Here is a 16649-nt window from a genome sequence, read left to right as displayed (position 1 = left end):
AGTTATATATATATATATATATATATATATATATATATATATATATATATATATATATATGACAATGTCAGACCACGGAGGAAAAATGAAACAGGAGTTTCCTTAAGTACTTTCGTATATTAATACATCTTCAGAAGGAGTATTACTCCTTCTGAAGATGTATTAATATACGAAAGTACTTAAGGAAATTCCTGTTTCATTTTTTCTCCGTGGTCTGACATTGTCACATTTTTAATCACGTGTTTATTTTCGTGATATACACACACACATATATATATATATATATATATATATATATATATATATATATATATATATATATATATATATATATATGTCGTACCTAGTAGCCAGAACTCACTTTTTGGCCTACTATTCAAGGCCCGATTTGCCTAATAAGCCAAGTTTTCCTGAATTAATATATTTTCTCTAATTTTTTTCCTATGAAATGATAAAGCTACCCGTTTCTTTATATATAAGGTCAATTTTTTTTTATTGAAGTTAAAATTAACGTAGATATATGACCGAACCTAACCAACCCTACCTAACCTAACCTAACCTATCTTTATAGGTTAGGTTAGGTTAGGTAGCCAAAAAAGTTAGGTTAGGTTAGGTTAGGTAGATTAGGTAGTCGAAAAACAATTAATACATGAAAACTTGGCTTATTAGGCAAATTCGGCCTTGCATAGTAGGCTGAGAAGTGAGTTCTGGCTACTAGGTACGACATATATATATATATATATATATATATATATATATATATATATATATATATATATATATATATATATATATATATATATATATATATATATATATATATATATATATACAGACATATGTCGTACCTAGTAGCCAGAACGCACTTCTCAGCCTACTATGCAAGCCCCGATTTGCCTAATAAGCCAAGTTTTCCTGAATTAATATATTTTCTCTAATTTTTTTCTTATGAAATGATAAAGCTAGCCATTTCATTATGTATGAGGTCAATTTTTTTTATTGGTGTTAAAATTAACGTAGATATATGACCGAACCTAACCAACCCTACCTAACCTAACCTAACCTATCTTTATAGGTTAGGAAAGGTTAGGTAGTTGAAAAAGGTAAGTTAGGTTAGGTTAGGTAGGTTAGGTAGTCGAAAAACAATTAATTCATGAAAACTTGGCTTATCAGGCAAATCGGGCCTTGCATAGTAGGCTGAGAAGTGCGTTCTGGCTACTAGGTACGACATATATATATATATATATATATATATATATATATATATATATATATATATATATATATATATATATATATATATATATATATATTATTAAATATGACCGAAAAAGTAAGATTAATAATTCTAACACGAATTTTCTCAATCTTTCGTACATTACGCTTCACTGTTGGAGGTAAATAAAAAATCACTTCTCCAAAATTCATTTTTATTTCTAGGCTGACGCGACACGGGCGCGTTTCGTAAAACTTATTACATTTTCAAAGACTTTACAAATACACAACTGATTAGAACTTACGTCTCTCTGATATTATATCTACATTTGAGTGAGGTGGGAAGGATGATGTGGCATTAACACAAGACAGAACAGGGGATATTAATAGGGTATTAAAAGTATCAACACAAGACAGAACAGAAACAATGGGTATTGAATAGAAGTGTTTGTAGAAAGCCTATTGGTCCATATTTCTTGATGCTTCTATATTGGAGCGGAGTCTTGAGGTGGGTAGAATATAGTTGTGCAATAATTGGCTGATGATTGCTGGTGTTGACTTCTTGATGTGTAGTGCCTCGCAAACGTCAAGCCGCCTGCTATCGCTGTATCTATCGATGATTTCTGTGTTGTTTACTAGGATTTCTCTGGCGATGGTTTGGTTATGGGAAGAGATTATATGTTCCTTAATGGAGCCCTGTTGCTTATGCATCGTTAAACGCCTAGAAAGAGATGTTGTTGTCTTGCCTATATACTGGGTTTTTTGGAGCTTACAGTCCCCAAGTGGGCATTTGAAGGCATAGACGACGTTAGTCTCTTTTAAAGCGTTCTGTTTTGTGTCTGGAGAGTTTCTCATGAGTAGGCTGGCCGTTTTTCTGGTTTTATAGTAAATCGTCAGTTGTATCCTCTGATTTTTGTCTGTAGGGATAACGTTTCTATTAACAATATCTTTCAGGACCCTTTCCTCCGTTTTATGAGCTGTGGAAAAGAAGTTCCTGTAAAATAGTCTAATAGGGGGTATAGGTGTTGTGTTAGTTGTCTCTTCAGAGGTTGTCTCTTCACCTCTTCACAACACAGAAATCATCGATAGATACAGCGATAGCAGGCGGCTTGACGTTTGCGAGGCACTACACATCAAGAAGTCAACACCAGCAATCAACAGCCAATTATTGCACAACTATATTCTACCCACCTCAAGACTCCGCTCCAATATAGAAGCATCAAGAAATATGGACCAATAGGCTTTCTACAAACACTTCTATTCAATACCCATTGTTTCTGTTCTGTCTTGTGTTGATACTTTTAATACCCTATTAATATCCCCTGTTCTGTCTTGTGTTAATGCCACATCATCCTTCCCACCTCACTCAAATGTAGATATAATATCAGAGAGACGTAAGTTCTAATCAGTTGTGTATTTGTAAAGTCTTTGAAAATGTAATAAGTTTTACGAAACGCGCCCGTGTCGCGTCAGACTAGAAATAAAAATGAATTTTGGAGAAGTGATTTTTGATTTACCTCCAACAGTGAAGCGTAATGTACGAAAGATTGAGAAAATTCGTGTTAGAATTATTAATCTTACTTTTTCGGTCATATTTAATAATATATGTCTACAGGAAAGACTGCTACCAAAATATACTAATATATATATATATATATATATATATATATATATATATATATATATATATATATATATATATATATATATATATATATATATATATATATATATATATATATATATATATATATATATATATATATATATATATATATATATATATATATATGTTTCATTGAATATGACCGCATATTTTGTATTTATTAATTTCTGGTTTAGGGCTTCTATCCCTCTAACTATTTTCTTAGCATCAGGGCTTAATTGAAATAACTATTTTCTTAGCATCAGGGCTTAATTGAAAGCCCGAAATTAATAAATACCAGAAATTAATAAATACAGAATATGCGGTCATATTCAATGAAACATGTTTGAAAGAAAACCTGCTGCCAGTATACACCAATATATATATATATATATATATATATATATATATATATATATATATATATATATATATATATATATATATATATATATATATATATATATATATATATATATATATATATATATATATATATATATATATATATATATATATATATATATATATATATATATATATATATATATATATATATATATATATATATATATATATATAATATATATATATATATATATATATATATATATATATATATATATATATATATATATATATATATATATATATATATATATATATATATATATATATATATATATATATATATATATATATATATATATACATATATATATATATATATATATATATATATATATATATATATATATATATATATATATATATATATATATATATATATATATATATATATATATATATATATATATATATATATATATATATATATATATATATATATATATATATATATATATATATATATATATATATATATATATATATATATATATATATATATATATATATATATATATATATATATATATATATATATATATATATATATATATATATATATATATATATATATATATATATATATATATATATATATATATATATATATATATATATATATATATATATATATATATATATATATATATATATATATATATATATGTCGTATCTAGTAGTCAGTACGCACTTCTCCGCCTACTTTGCAAGACCCGATTTGCTTAATAGGCCGAGTGATTGTCTATATTTTCAATAAATTGTTTCCTATTGTTTGGAAGAATATTCTTGGCCGCAAGAATAGCTCGTTCACTCAGCCAATCGTGATTGTTATAATTGGTTTAAATAACGGGAAACTCTTTTTCAAGCAATTCTTCTTTTGCCATTACTAAATTGTAGAAGTTAGGAGGCAATGAAATTCGTCCTGAGGTCACATCAACGGATTCGTTTCCGTTGGCGAGAGAATGATTTGTAGATAAAGGCATTCTCTCGCCTTGGTTATCCTTTGCACTTCATCAACTGTGCCTACTCTCAAGCTAAACGAAATTTCTTTCATCCTAAACCTGCTTCCAACACTAGTAGCACTGTACTATGCCTTCCCTTCATATCTGAACTCAAAACTTTTACCAATACCTTTCGTCCTCTTGACATTAAACTCGCCTTTCGACAAACTAACACACTTCGTAGCAATCTAGTTCACACTGCTCCTCCTGCTTCTAATGCTGCTGGTGTCTACTCTATTTCCTGTTCATCTTGTCCTCTCAAATACTTTGGCGAAACTGACCGTACACTGAATGACAGACTTAAAAAACACAAGAGAAGTGTTAAGTCTGCAGACACTAACAATGCTCTCTTCTGCCATGTGAGGGATTCTAATCATCCCATTGATTGGTCTTCCTCCAAAATAATCTTTCCTGCCTCTACTCTACACAGACGCCGTCTTGTAGAACCGGCTCTGATACACTATATACCCAACATGAACTTGAGTCCTGGCTTTGTTGCTGTGGACTCTTCCCTTTCACAGTATATACTCAAATGCTCTAATCTGTCTAACAAACGTGACTTAACATAAGCTTACCCCTTCCTTTTATCTTTCTTTATCTTTCCTTTTCTTTCTCTCTTCTCCCCTTTTTCTGTTCTTGTCTTCTCCTACGCTCCCTTGCTATCCTCTTCTTATTCCTATTACTATCTCCTTCTCATTCGGTGGTTATAATGGGAGCTGCCTTGTATGGGCCAATAGGCCCTCTGCAGTTCTCATTATTACTACTATCCCCTACACCTTACTTTCCTCCTCAGCTCTCTCTTGCCTATTTATTGCCTGTCTCTACCTCCTCATCACAATCGACTTGAGAATGGTCCAGGACGGACCGAAACGTCGTCATCCCTTCAACTTCTAGTGTGTGGTCTGGTCAACATACTTCAGCCACGTTATTGTGACTCATCGCCTACACATGGTGAACTATGCCTGGCCAGGATGAAGCCAGAGGAAACTCTGGTGGAGGTCCGTAGCGATTCCAGCGATCAGAATCGCTACGGAATAAGACAATTTACATTTATATATATACAATGTACTTTCTTGTATATATATATAAATTTGAGAATATTGACTTTTGGGGATGGCACTAATTCAAGTGACCTCAGTCAAAAAGGACTCCACTCACAACACTAGGTGCTATGCACGCAGATTATTTACATTAAAACTGATATAGGTGGCGTAGAGCCGCCGCCAAATTCCAAATCATTGGTACTGTATTATCCACTCGGTCGTGGAACTCCTGTAACTGCTGATGACAGCTGTAAGGGTAGCTCCAAGGACTCTCACATCAAATTTAAATTTGTGTGTGTGGCTATGAAATTGGTTCGACTCCAAGTATCCAGAACAGCATATAATCAGTTTCAAGTATGAGGCAGAGTTTAATAATAAGACACGAGTATTTGAAGGTGTAGATGGAAAGACACTTGTCATTTAGTAACAATTAACATTCATTCACAAAACTTTATAATAACAATACAAAGCAACAATAGATTAACGGAACTTTAAACTACGCTTCAACACTATACTATCAGCCAGTATAGTCGAACTCCAGTTCTGACTACTCGCAGCTCCTCAACAAGAACTAACTGAAACAGTGGATGACGACTCAGACGCAAGTATACGTTCTAAGTGACGGCGGCACAAATACACAACAGACAGACTGGTCACAGACAGTTTTCTGTGCACCAAGATTTTTACGTTAAAGCTCATCGCTCTGGATGGTAGTCAAGGCAAATAATTACATTACAATACTATAACAAACACAGGACAATTGATCTAATCAATATCCATTAAAACAACAAGTTTAACCCAATTACGTTAATTACTGTCTCTTTACGTTAATTACTGTCCCATCGACAGTGAAAGCAGGGTAATTTGCGTTAAAATAAGATCTATCAACACAGACAGTCAGGCAATCAAACACTGTTTATCGTCGGTAATTATTAAAAAAACGGGCAATTAGCAATCGGTGCGTAACTGCACTAATTACTGACAAATTGACAGTTAAGTAATTCACAAAGAATTATGTTAACACTGACCTGATCACTTAGATCGCCTGACAACCAAGAATTAGTCAACACATTGCTAATTTCCTTACCCCCTCAGTATTTACACTTATTAGTAACACTAATTACAATTCACTGACTCTTTAATTATTAATTCACAAATTAATACACCACCGGGTCATGCAGACCAAGAAGCATAGTAGTAAATCACGGCACTAAACTCCAGTGCCAAATGAAGACAATACAACACTGTCACAATAATAAATGACAACAAATAATCACACAGAGACCTGCAATTACAAGTAAATAACTGGGTAATCAACCCACTTCATTTACACAAAACTGGCTATCTCCTGGAACAAGAGAAAAAGAAAATATACACATATTATGAACGTATTATGAACGGTGATGGAATATAGTAAACTGCAAAAGAGAATACACACAATTTATTAAAAAGCCATCAAGAGATAGAGTCAGTACTCCGATTTACACATGAAAATATTGAAAATAACAGTATGCCATTCTTGGATGTACTAATAACAAAAACAGGAACCTCTTTAAGCACCAACGTTTATACTAAGCCCACCAACATAGGATTATGCCTGAACGGTAGAAGTGAGTGCCTCCAAAGATACAAAGCCAGTGTTCTCAATGCTTATATTCGTCGAGCGCTTACCCACTGCTCTGAATGGAGCAACGTGAGTAGAGAGTTTGAAAGAATAACTCAGGTATTGGTCAACAACGGATATAGCAACGCGGAAATAAACGCTGCTGTAAGAAGACACTTGGACCGTTGGTATAATCCTGAACATAGAACAGAAACCACAATACCTCCAATAAAATTACATTACAAATCAACCATGCACAGTGAACATATAAAAGAGGAAAGAATAATGAAGGAAATAATCCGTAAAGGAGTAAAACTTACTCCTAACCAAAACATAAACCTGATAATATTCTACAAAACCAAGAAGACTCCGAACTCCTTATAAAAAAGAGCCCGAAGCCGACGGAGAACCTTCTACAGCAGTCAAGCGTTGTATACATGTACACTTGCCCCCACGAAGAATGTAACCTTCAATCTAAGTACATAGGTATGACGTCGACCAAGCTGACGATGCGTTTGACATGCCATCTTCAATCCGGTGCCCGCAGGAATCACATGAGACAAGCCCATGACATCACCTTAACAAGAGAAATGTTGAACAAAAATACCTGTATAATAGACAAAACCCAAGATGCAAGAAGATTACAAATTCTTGAAACAATTCACATAAGAATAGAACAACCTACCATGAACACCAAAATCATGGAACTATTTACTCTATCCAACATGAGAGTAAGGACAAGACCAGAGCATAACGATGCCAACACAGAAGACACTGTTCAACATAACAGACCAATTAAACCTGATTAATCTCTGTATGTAGATAGGAGCTGCCTCATATGGGCCAATAGGCCTTCCGCAGTTACTTCTATTCTTATGTTTCACCCCCCATTTATCCTTTATGCATCCCCCCATGTTTTCACCTTTTTTGTCTTATCACCTGACCCAGTGCGAGTATAAAATCAACCAGTCCTGAAAATTCTTTTCACTTAAGAATGAACCATGGAGGTTCGAAACGTTGTGCAAATTGTATAAATAAGTGTAATACATTCTATAGTAATTCACTTCTTTTCTTCACCTTGAAATTACGAAAATGAGTTTTGGAGAACTCCTCTTTCAGCTAAGCCCTGATGCTAAGAAAACAGTTAGAAGGATAGAAGCCCTAAATCAGAAGATAGTAAATACAGAATATGCGGTCATATTAAGTGAGACATGTTTAAAAGAAAACCTGCTGCCAGTATACACAAATATATATATATATATATATATATATATATATATATATATATATATATATATATATATATATATATATATATATATATATATGTCGTACCTAGTAGCCAGAACGCACTTCTCAGCCTACTATGCAAGGCCAGATTTGCCTAATAAGCCAAGTTTTACTGAATTAATATAATTTCTCTATTTTTTTTCTTATGAAATGATAAAGCTACCCATTTCATTATGTATCAAGTCAATTTTTTTTTATTGCAGTTAAAATTAACGTAGATATATGACCGAACCTAACCAACCCTAAAGAAGGACCAAAAAGAAGGTCACTACCAAAGATACCTTACAAGCAGAACTTATTGCAGAAGGAGGAAAGAATCGAGGCAACTACAGAAGCACCATACTGTCCCCCGAGCTTAAAGCGGCAGCTAAAAGCCTTCGTGAGAAGAAGGAGATAGTTGTCAGGAGAGGTGACAAGTCGCCAATATATGTCATTCTTAAAAAAGACGAATATCTGGCGAAAATGAACATCATACTCTCTGACCAAACTAAGTTCCAAAGGGTAACGAAGGACACTACAGCCGAATTAAAAGCAAAGGTCAACAAACTGATCGAAACTGTGAACGCCAAGAAATCCGGACTCCACCTGCCAAAGATCATTGGGGAATATAAATGTATGCGTATGGAAATGTCAAGACGCACATGCCTGGAAACCCACTTCGGCCAATCATTAGCCAGATACCTACACCCACGTACAGACTGGCGAAGCGACTCAACGGCCTGCTGACTCCTTATGTTCCTTGCGCCTTCAGCCTGAAGTCTCCAAAGGAATTTGTTGACTTACTGCGGGGCACACGGGCCACAGGGATAAGAGCCTCGTTGGACGTAGAATCGCTGTTTACCAACGTACCTGTGGACGAGACAATCGGAATGATAGCCGACAGAGTGTATCGTGATCCAGCCTGTACTCCTCTTGACATACCAGAAAATATTCTGAGGAAACTACTCCAAGCTTGTACTAAAGAGGCACCCTTCTTGAGCCCGGATGGGCACATGTATAAGCAAGTAGATGGGGTCGCCATGGGTTCTCCCCTAGGTGTCCTGTTTGCAAACTTCTACATGGGTACCATCGAGCAAAAAGACTTAGTCGACATGAACTTGAAACCGGCCATATACTGCAGGTATGTTGACGACATTTTTACACAGGTACCTGATGTCAGACATCTGCAGGAGCTGAAGGAGGCATTTGAGCAGTGTTCCGTGCTGCGTTTCACTTACGAGATGGAAAAGGATGGGAAGCTGCCCTTTCTAGATGTAAGTCATGGAAAAGGGCGGAGGTTTCCACACTGCAGTCTACACTAAGGAAACAAACATAGGAATGTGCCTAAATGCCAACAGCGACTGCCCAGACAGGTACAAGAGGAGTGTTGTTAACGCATATGTCGACCGTGCTCTCAGCCACAGCTCAGAATGGAAGCAAGTCGACGAAGAACTCTGTAGGGTAAGGCAGGTCCTAGTCAATAACGGCTTCTCCAATGGTTTCGTCGAAGACATCATAAGAAGGAAAGTGAAAAGCCATGCAACCTCTGAAGAGACAACTAACACAACACCTATACCCCCTATTAGACTATTTTACAGGAACTTCTTTTCCACAGCTCATAAAACGGAGGAAAGGGTCCTGAAAGATATTGTTAATAGAAACATTATCCCTACAGACAAAAGTCAGAGGATACTACTGACGATTTACTATAAAACCAGAAAAACGGCCAGCCTACTCATGAGAAACTCTCCAGACACAAAACAGAACGCTTTAAAAGAGACTAACGTCGTCTATGCCTTCAAATGCCCACTTGGGGACTGTAAGCTCCAAAAAACCCAGTACATAGGCAGGACAACAACATCTCTTTCTAGGCGTTTAACGATGCATAAGCAACAGGGCTCCATTAAGGAACATATAATCTCTTCCCACAACCAAACCATCGCCAGAGAAATCCTAGTAAACAACACAGAAATCATCGATAGATACAGCGATAGCAGGCGGCTTGACGTTTGCGAGGCACTACACATCAAGAAGTCAACACCAGCAATCAACAGCCAATTATTGCACAACTATATTCTACCCACCTCAAGACTCCGCTCCAATATAGAAGCATCAAGAAATATGGACCAATAGGCTTTCTACAAACACTTCTATTCAATATCCATTGTTTCGTGTTCTGTCTTGTGTTGATGAAATTAATACCCTATTAATACCCTTGTTCTGTTTTGTGTTGATGAAATTAATACCCTCTTAATACCACATTTTGTTCTGTCTTGTGTTAATGCCACATCACCCCTTCCACCTCACTCAAATGTAGATATAAAATCGGAGATACGTAAGTTCTATTCAGTTGTGTATTTGTGAACTAAAGTCTTTGAAAATGTAATAAGTTTTACGAAACGCGCCCGTGTCGCGTCAGACTAGAAATAAAAATGAATTTTGGAGAATTGATTTTTGATTTACCTCCAACAGTGAAGCGTAATGTACGAAAGATTGAGAAAATTCGTGTTAGAATTATTAATCTTACTTTTTCGGTCATATTTAATAATATATATATATATATATATATATATATATATATATATATATATATATATATATATATATATATATATATATATATATATATGTCGTACCTAGTAGCCAGAACTCACTTCTCAGCCTACTATTCAAGGCCCGATTTGCCTAATAAGCCAAGTTTTCCTGAATTAATTTATTTACTATAATTTTTTCTTATGAAATGATAAAGCTACCCTTTTCACTATGTATGAGGTCAATTTTTTTTTATTGGAGTTAAAATTAACGTAGATATATGACCGAACCTAACCTAACCTATATATATAGGTAAGGTTAGGTTAGGTAGCCAAAAAAAGCTAAGTTAGGTTAGGTTAGGTTGGTTAGGTAGACGAAAAAAACATTAATTCATGAAAACTTGGCTTATTAGGCAAATCGGGCCTTGCATAGTAGGCTGAGAAGTGAGTTCTGGCTACTAGGTACGACATATATATATATATATATATATATATATATATATATATATATATATATATATATATATATATATATATATATATATATATATATATATATGTCGTACCTAGTAGCCAGAACTCACTTTTTGGCCTACTATTCAAGGCCCGATTTGCCTAATAAGCCAAGTTTTCCTGAATTAATATATTTTCTCTAATTTTTTTCTTATGAAATGATAAATCAACCCATTTCATTATGTATGAGGTCAATTTTTTTTATTGGAGTTAAAATTAACGTAGATATATGACCGAACCTAACCAACCCTACCTAACCTAATCTAACCTATCTTTATAGGTTAGGTTTGGTTAGGTAGCCGAAAAAGTTAGGTTAGGTTAGGTTAGATAGGTTAGGTAGTCGAAAAACAATTAATTCATGAAAACTTGGCTTATTAGGCAAATCGGGCCTTGCATAGTAGGCTGAGAAGTGCGTTCTGGCTACTAGGTACGACATATATATATATATGTCGTACCTAGTAGCCAGAACGCACTTTTTGGCCTACTATGCAAGGCCCGATTTGCCTAATAAGCCAAGTTTTCCTGAATTAATAAATTTTCACTATTTTTTTTCTTCTGAAATGATGAAGCTACCCATTTCATTATGTATGAGGTCAATTTTTTTTTATTGGAGTTAAAATTAACGTAGATATATGACCGAACCTAACCAACCCTCTCTAACCTAACCTAACCTATCTATATAGGTTAGGTTAGGTTAGGGAGCCGAAAAAGTTAGGTTAGGTTAGGTTAGGTAGGTTAGGTAGACGAAAAACAATTAATTCATGAAAACTTGGCTTATTAGGCAAATCGGACCTTGCATACTAGGTCCGATTAATATATATACATAAATAAATATATATACATAAATAAATATATATACATAAATAAATATATATACATATATATATATATATATATATATATATATAAATATATATATATATATATATATATATATATATATATATATATATATATATATATATATATATATATATATATATATATATATATATATATATATATATATATATATATATGTCGTACCTAATAGCCAGAACGCACTTCTCAGCCTACTATGCAAGGCCCGATTTGCCTAATATGTCAAGTTTTCATGAATTAATTGTTTTTCGACTACCTAACCTACCTAACCTGACCTAACCTAACTTTTTCGGCCACCTAACCTAACCTAACCTATTAAAATAGGTTAGGTTAGGTTAGGTTAGGTAGGGTTGGTTAGGTTCGGTCATATATCTACGTTAATTTTAACTCCAATAAAAAAAAATTGACCTCATACATAATGAAATGGGTAGCTTTATCATTTCATAAGAAAAAAATTAGAGAAAATATATTAATTCAAGAAAACTTGGCTTATTAGGCAAATCGGGCCTTGCATAGTAGGCTGAGAAGTGTGTTCTGGCTACTAGGCACGACATATATATATATATATATATATATATATATATATATATATATATATATATATATATATATATATATATATATATCCATGCGAGAGAGACCAAATGGGTCTCTCTTGCAGGACCAGCACCCCAACCACCGCCTTCTGAAACACATAAGCAATCCAGCTGGGATCGCCCCATTGCCGACCAAGAAGCTGCGACTTTGCTAGAAGCTGCGACAACACATCATGACACTGCCCGACTTTGAGCTGTAGCAGCTTCCCATGCAGGTGATTTTCTATTAGCAACCCCAATGTCAGCAACCGGCATCCGTCTCACAACGCAAGCCGACCGAATTGCCGTGGCTCTACGTTTCGCTGCCCCAATCCACATCGAATACAGGTGTATTTGTGGCGAGGCAGAGGCCGACAGATACGGACGGCATGGCCTTCTCTGCCAAAGGACAGGAGGATTGCATGCAAGACACGGCGAGGTCAATAACATTATTAAGAGAAGCCTTACCACAGCCGGTTGTCCAGCAGAGAGAGAGCCCCGTTATCTAATGTCCCGCAACTCTGATGAGCCTGTCGGTCGCCCAGATGGAATCACGGTGAACCCCTGGAAGAATGGTAGACAGTTGGTGTGGGACTACACTTGCGTTTCAACTTTAGCCAATACCTATGTAGACTTCAGTGTTACACAAGCAGGAGGAGCTGCCAATCACCAGGAAGCGGCCAAGTCACGTAAATACAGAGACCTTGAGCACCACTACAATTTTGTCCCCATTGCCTCAGAGAAACTTGGTGCCTGGGGTAAAAGTGCTGCTAACTTTATGAAGGAGTTGGGGTCTAAGCTAATCGAAACAACTAGAGACCCCTAGAGCTGCCAGTTTTCTTTTTCAGCGCCTTAGTGTGGCAATCCAGAGAGGAAATGCTCACTGCACCCATGGTTCCTGCCCGCCATCTGAGGAGCTGGAGGAGCTGTTCAACTTGTGACAATCAGCCTTGTACCCTGCATGTAATCAATATTGTAACTTTTTTTGTGTAATGACATTTTCAAATAAAGTTAGATAAATATACACACATACCAAAAGAACAGGGGTGGTAGGAGAAGAAAATATCAAAGTGTTCAGTGAGGATCCACAAGGTCTTCTCTGAGTACTCTTTATTTTCTTCTCCGAGGCTATGGATCCCTTCACTTGCACCAGGGGGTGGTACCCCTTCTAGGTTTACACACACACACACACACACACACACACACACACACACACACACACACACACACACATGACAAGTTAGACATGACAAGGGAGGAGAGAGCCGTGGCGGCAGAAGCAAGGAAGAGGCGCAGGGCGAGAGGTGAAAACCAGGAAGTCACAGCTCCCAGCACAACACCCCCAGAGGCGAGGGGGGAACCCACAACCAGCTACCCAGTAACACCAGAAGGTAGGATAACCCCGCCTCCCTCCTCTGCATAGAAAACCCCCCTACCCCAAACCCTCCCTGCCCCCACTCAAATGTTCAGCCAAATCTCCCTCCCCCCACACCCAATCCCCACCCTTCTACCCCTCCCCTCCTCCCGAATCCACCCTCCCCCCCTTTCCTTCCCGTCCTCCCTCCCCTTTCACCCCATACCCTCCCTGTCCCTCCCCCTTCACTGGATCCCCCACCCCTCATCCCAGTATCCTCTGAGACCCTGTTATCCACCTCACAGGTCCTCACACCCATGGAACAGCCTCCCCCACCAGCAGAACACTCACCAAGGAGGCGACTTGAGAATGGACAGAAGAAAGTGAGCCTCAAAGCGATGTACACTAACATAGATGGAATTACAAATAAAGCAAACGAGCTTGGAGAACTGGTACTATAGGAAAACCCAGACATAATAGCCCTCACAGAAACAAAGATCACGAAAACGATAACGAATGCAGTGTTCCCACAGGACTATTATGTTATGAGGAAAGAGAGGGAAGGAAGAGGTGGGGGTGGTGTAGCTCTGCTGGTAAGAAAAGGCTGGGATTTTGAGGAGATGGATATTCAGGGCTGTGAAGGTTTCAGTGACTACAAAGCAGGTACTGTAACAAATGGAGGGAAAAAAATTATAGTCGCAGTCATATATAATCCACCACCAAATGACAGAAGACCTAGACAGGAATATGATAGAAACAACATGGCCACCATTAACATAATAGAAAGAGCAGCTTCTGTTGCTAGCAGGAATGGATATGGACTACTAATTATGGGAGACTTCAACCATGGGAAGATAGATTGGAAGAACAGACCCGCATGGAGGACCAGAAACATGGAGAGCTAAGCTGCTGGACGTGGCAACAAGAAACTTTCTAAGCCAGCACACCAAAGTACCAACAAGAATGAGAGGAGAAGATGAACCAGCAATGCTTGATTTGACATTTACCCTAAATGAATGGGATATAAGGGAAGTTAAGATGGAAGCGCCCTTGGGAATGAGTGACCACAGTGTATTGAACTTTGAGTACCTGGTAGAGCTAGGACTTATCTCCCCCCAAAATGAACTAGGAATCAAAAGGCTGGCATACCGAAAGGGGAATTATGAACAGATGAGAAGTTTCCTAAGTGAAATACCTTGGGACACAGACCTTAGAGACGAGTCTGTACAGGGTATGATGGACTATGTTACCCAAAAGTGTCAGGAGGCAGTAAACAGGTTCATCCCGGCCCAAAGGGAAAAATCCGAGAAGCAACAGAAGAATCCATGGTATAATAGGGCATGTATGGAAGCGAAGAAACTGAACAAAAAGGCGTGGAGGAACTTCCGGAATAACAGAACACCAGAAAGCAGAGAGAGATACCAGAGAACCAGGAATGAGTACGTCAGGGTGAGAAGAGAAGCAGAGAAAAATTTTGAAAATGATATAGCAAACAAAGCCAAGACCGAACCAAAGCTACTCCACAGTCACATCAGAAGGAAAACAACAGTGAAATAACAGGTATTGAAACTTAGAACAGGCGAGGACAGGTATACAGAGAATGACAGAGAGGTGTGTGAGGAACTCAACAAGAGGTTCCAGGAGGTCTTCACAATAGAACAGGGTGAGGTCACTGTGCTAGGAGAAAGGGAGGTAAACCAGGCGGCCTTGGAGGAGTTCGAAATTACGAGAGAGGAGGTCAAGAGACACCTGCTGGATCTGGATGTTAGAAAGGCTGTTGGTCCAGATGGGATCTCACCATGGATACTGAAAGAGTGTGCAGAGGCACTTTGCTTGCCACTCTCCATAGTGTATAGTAAGTCACTAGAGACGGGAGACCTACCAGAAATATGGAAGACGGCGAATGTGGTCCCAATATACAAAAAGGGCGACAGACAAGAGGCACTGAACTACAGGCCAGTGTCCTTGACTTGTATACCATGCAAGGTGATGGAGAAGATCGTGAGAAAAAACCTGGTAACACATCTGGAGAGAAGGGACTTCGTGACAAATCGCCAACATGGATTCAGGGAGGGTAAATCCTGCCTTACAGGCTTGATAGAATTCTACGATCAGGTGACACAGATTAAGCAAGAAAGAGAGGGCTGGGCGGACTGCATTTTCTTGGATTGTCGGAAAGCCTTTGACACAGTACCGCATAAGAGGCTGGTACATAAGCTGGAGAGACAGGCAGGTGTAGCTGGTAAGGTGCTCCAGTGGATAAGGGAGTATCTAAGCAATAGGAAGCAGAGAGTTACGGTGAGGGGTGAGACCTCCGATTGGCGTGAAGTCTTCAGTGGAGTCCCACAGGGCTCTGTACTCGGTCCTATCTTGTTTCTGATATATGTAAATGATCTCCCGGAGGGTATCGATTCATTTCTCTCAATGTTTGTGGACGATGCTAAAATTATGAGAAGGATTAAAACAGAAGAGGACTGTTTGAGGCTTCAAGAAGACCTAGACAAGCTGAAGGAATGGTCGAACAAATGGTTGTTAGAGTTTAACCCAACCAAATGTAATGTAATGAAGATAGGTGTAGGGAGCAGGAGGCCAGATACAAGGTATCATCTGGGAGAGGAAATTCTTCAGGAG

Source organism: Procambarus clarkii, chromosome 34 (assembly GCF_040958095.1).
Source record: "Procambarus clarkii isolate CNS0578487 chromosome 34, FALCON_Pclarkii_2.0, whole genome shotgun sequence".
Lineage (NCBI taxonomy): Eukaryota > Metazoa > Arthropoda > Malacostraca > Decapoda > Cambaridae > Procambarus > Procambarus clarkii.
This window is presented reverse-complemented; position numbering follows the sequence as displayed.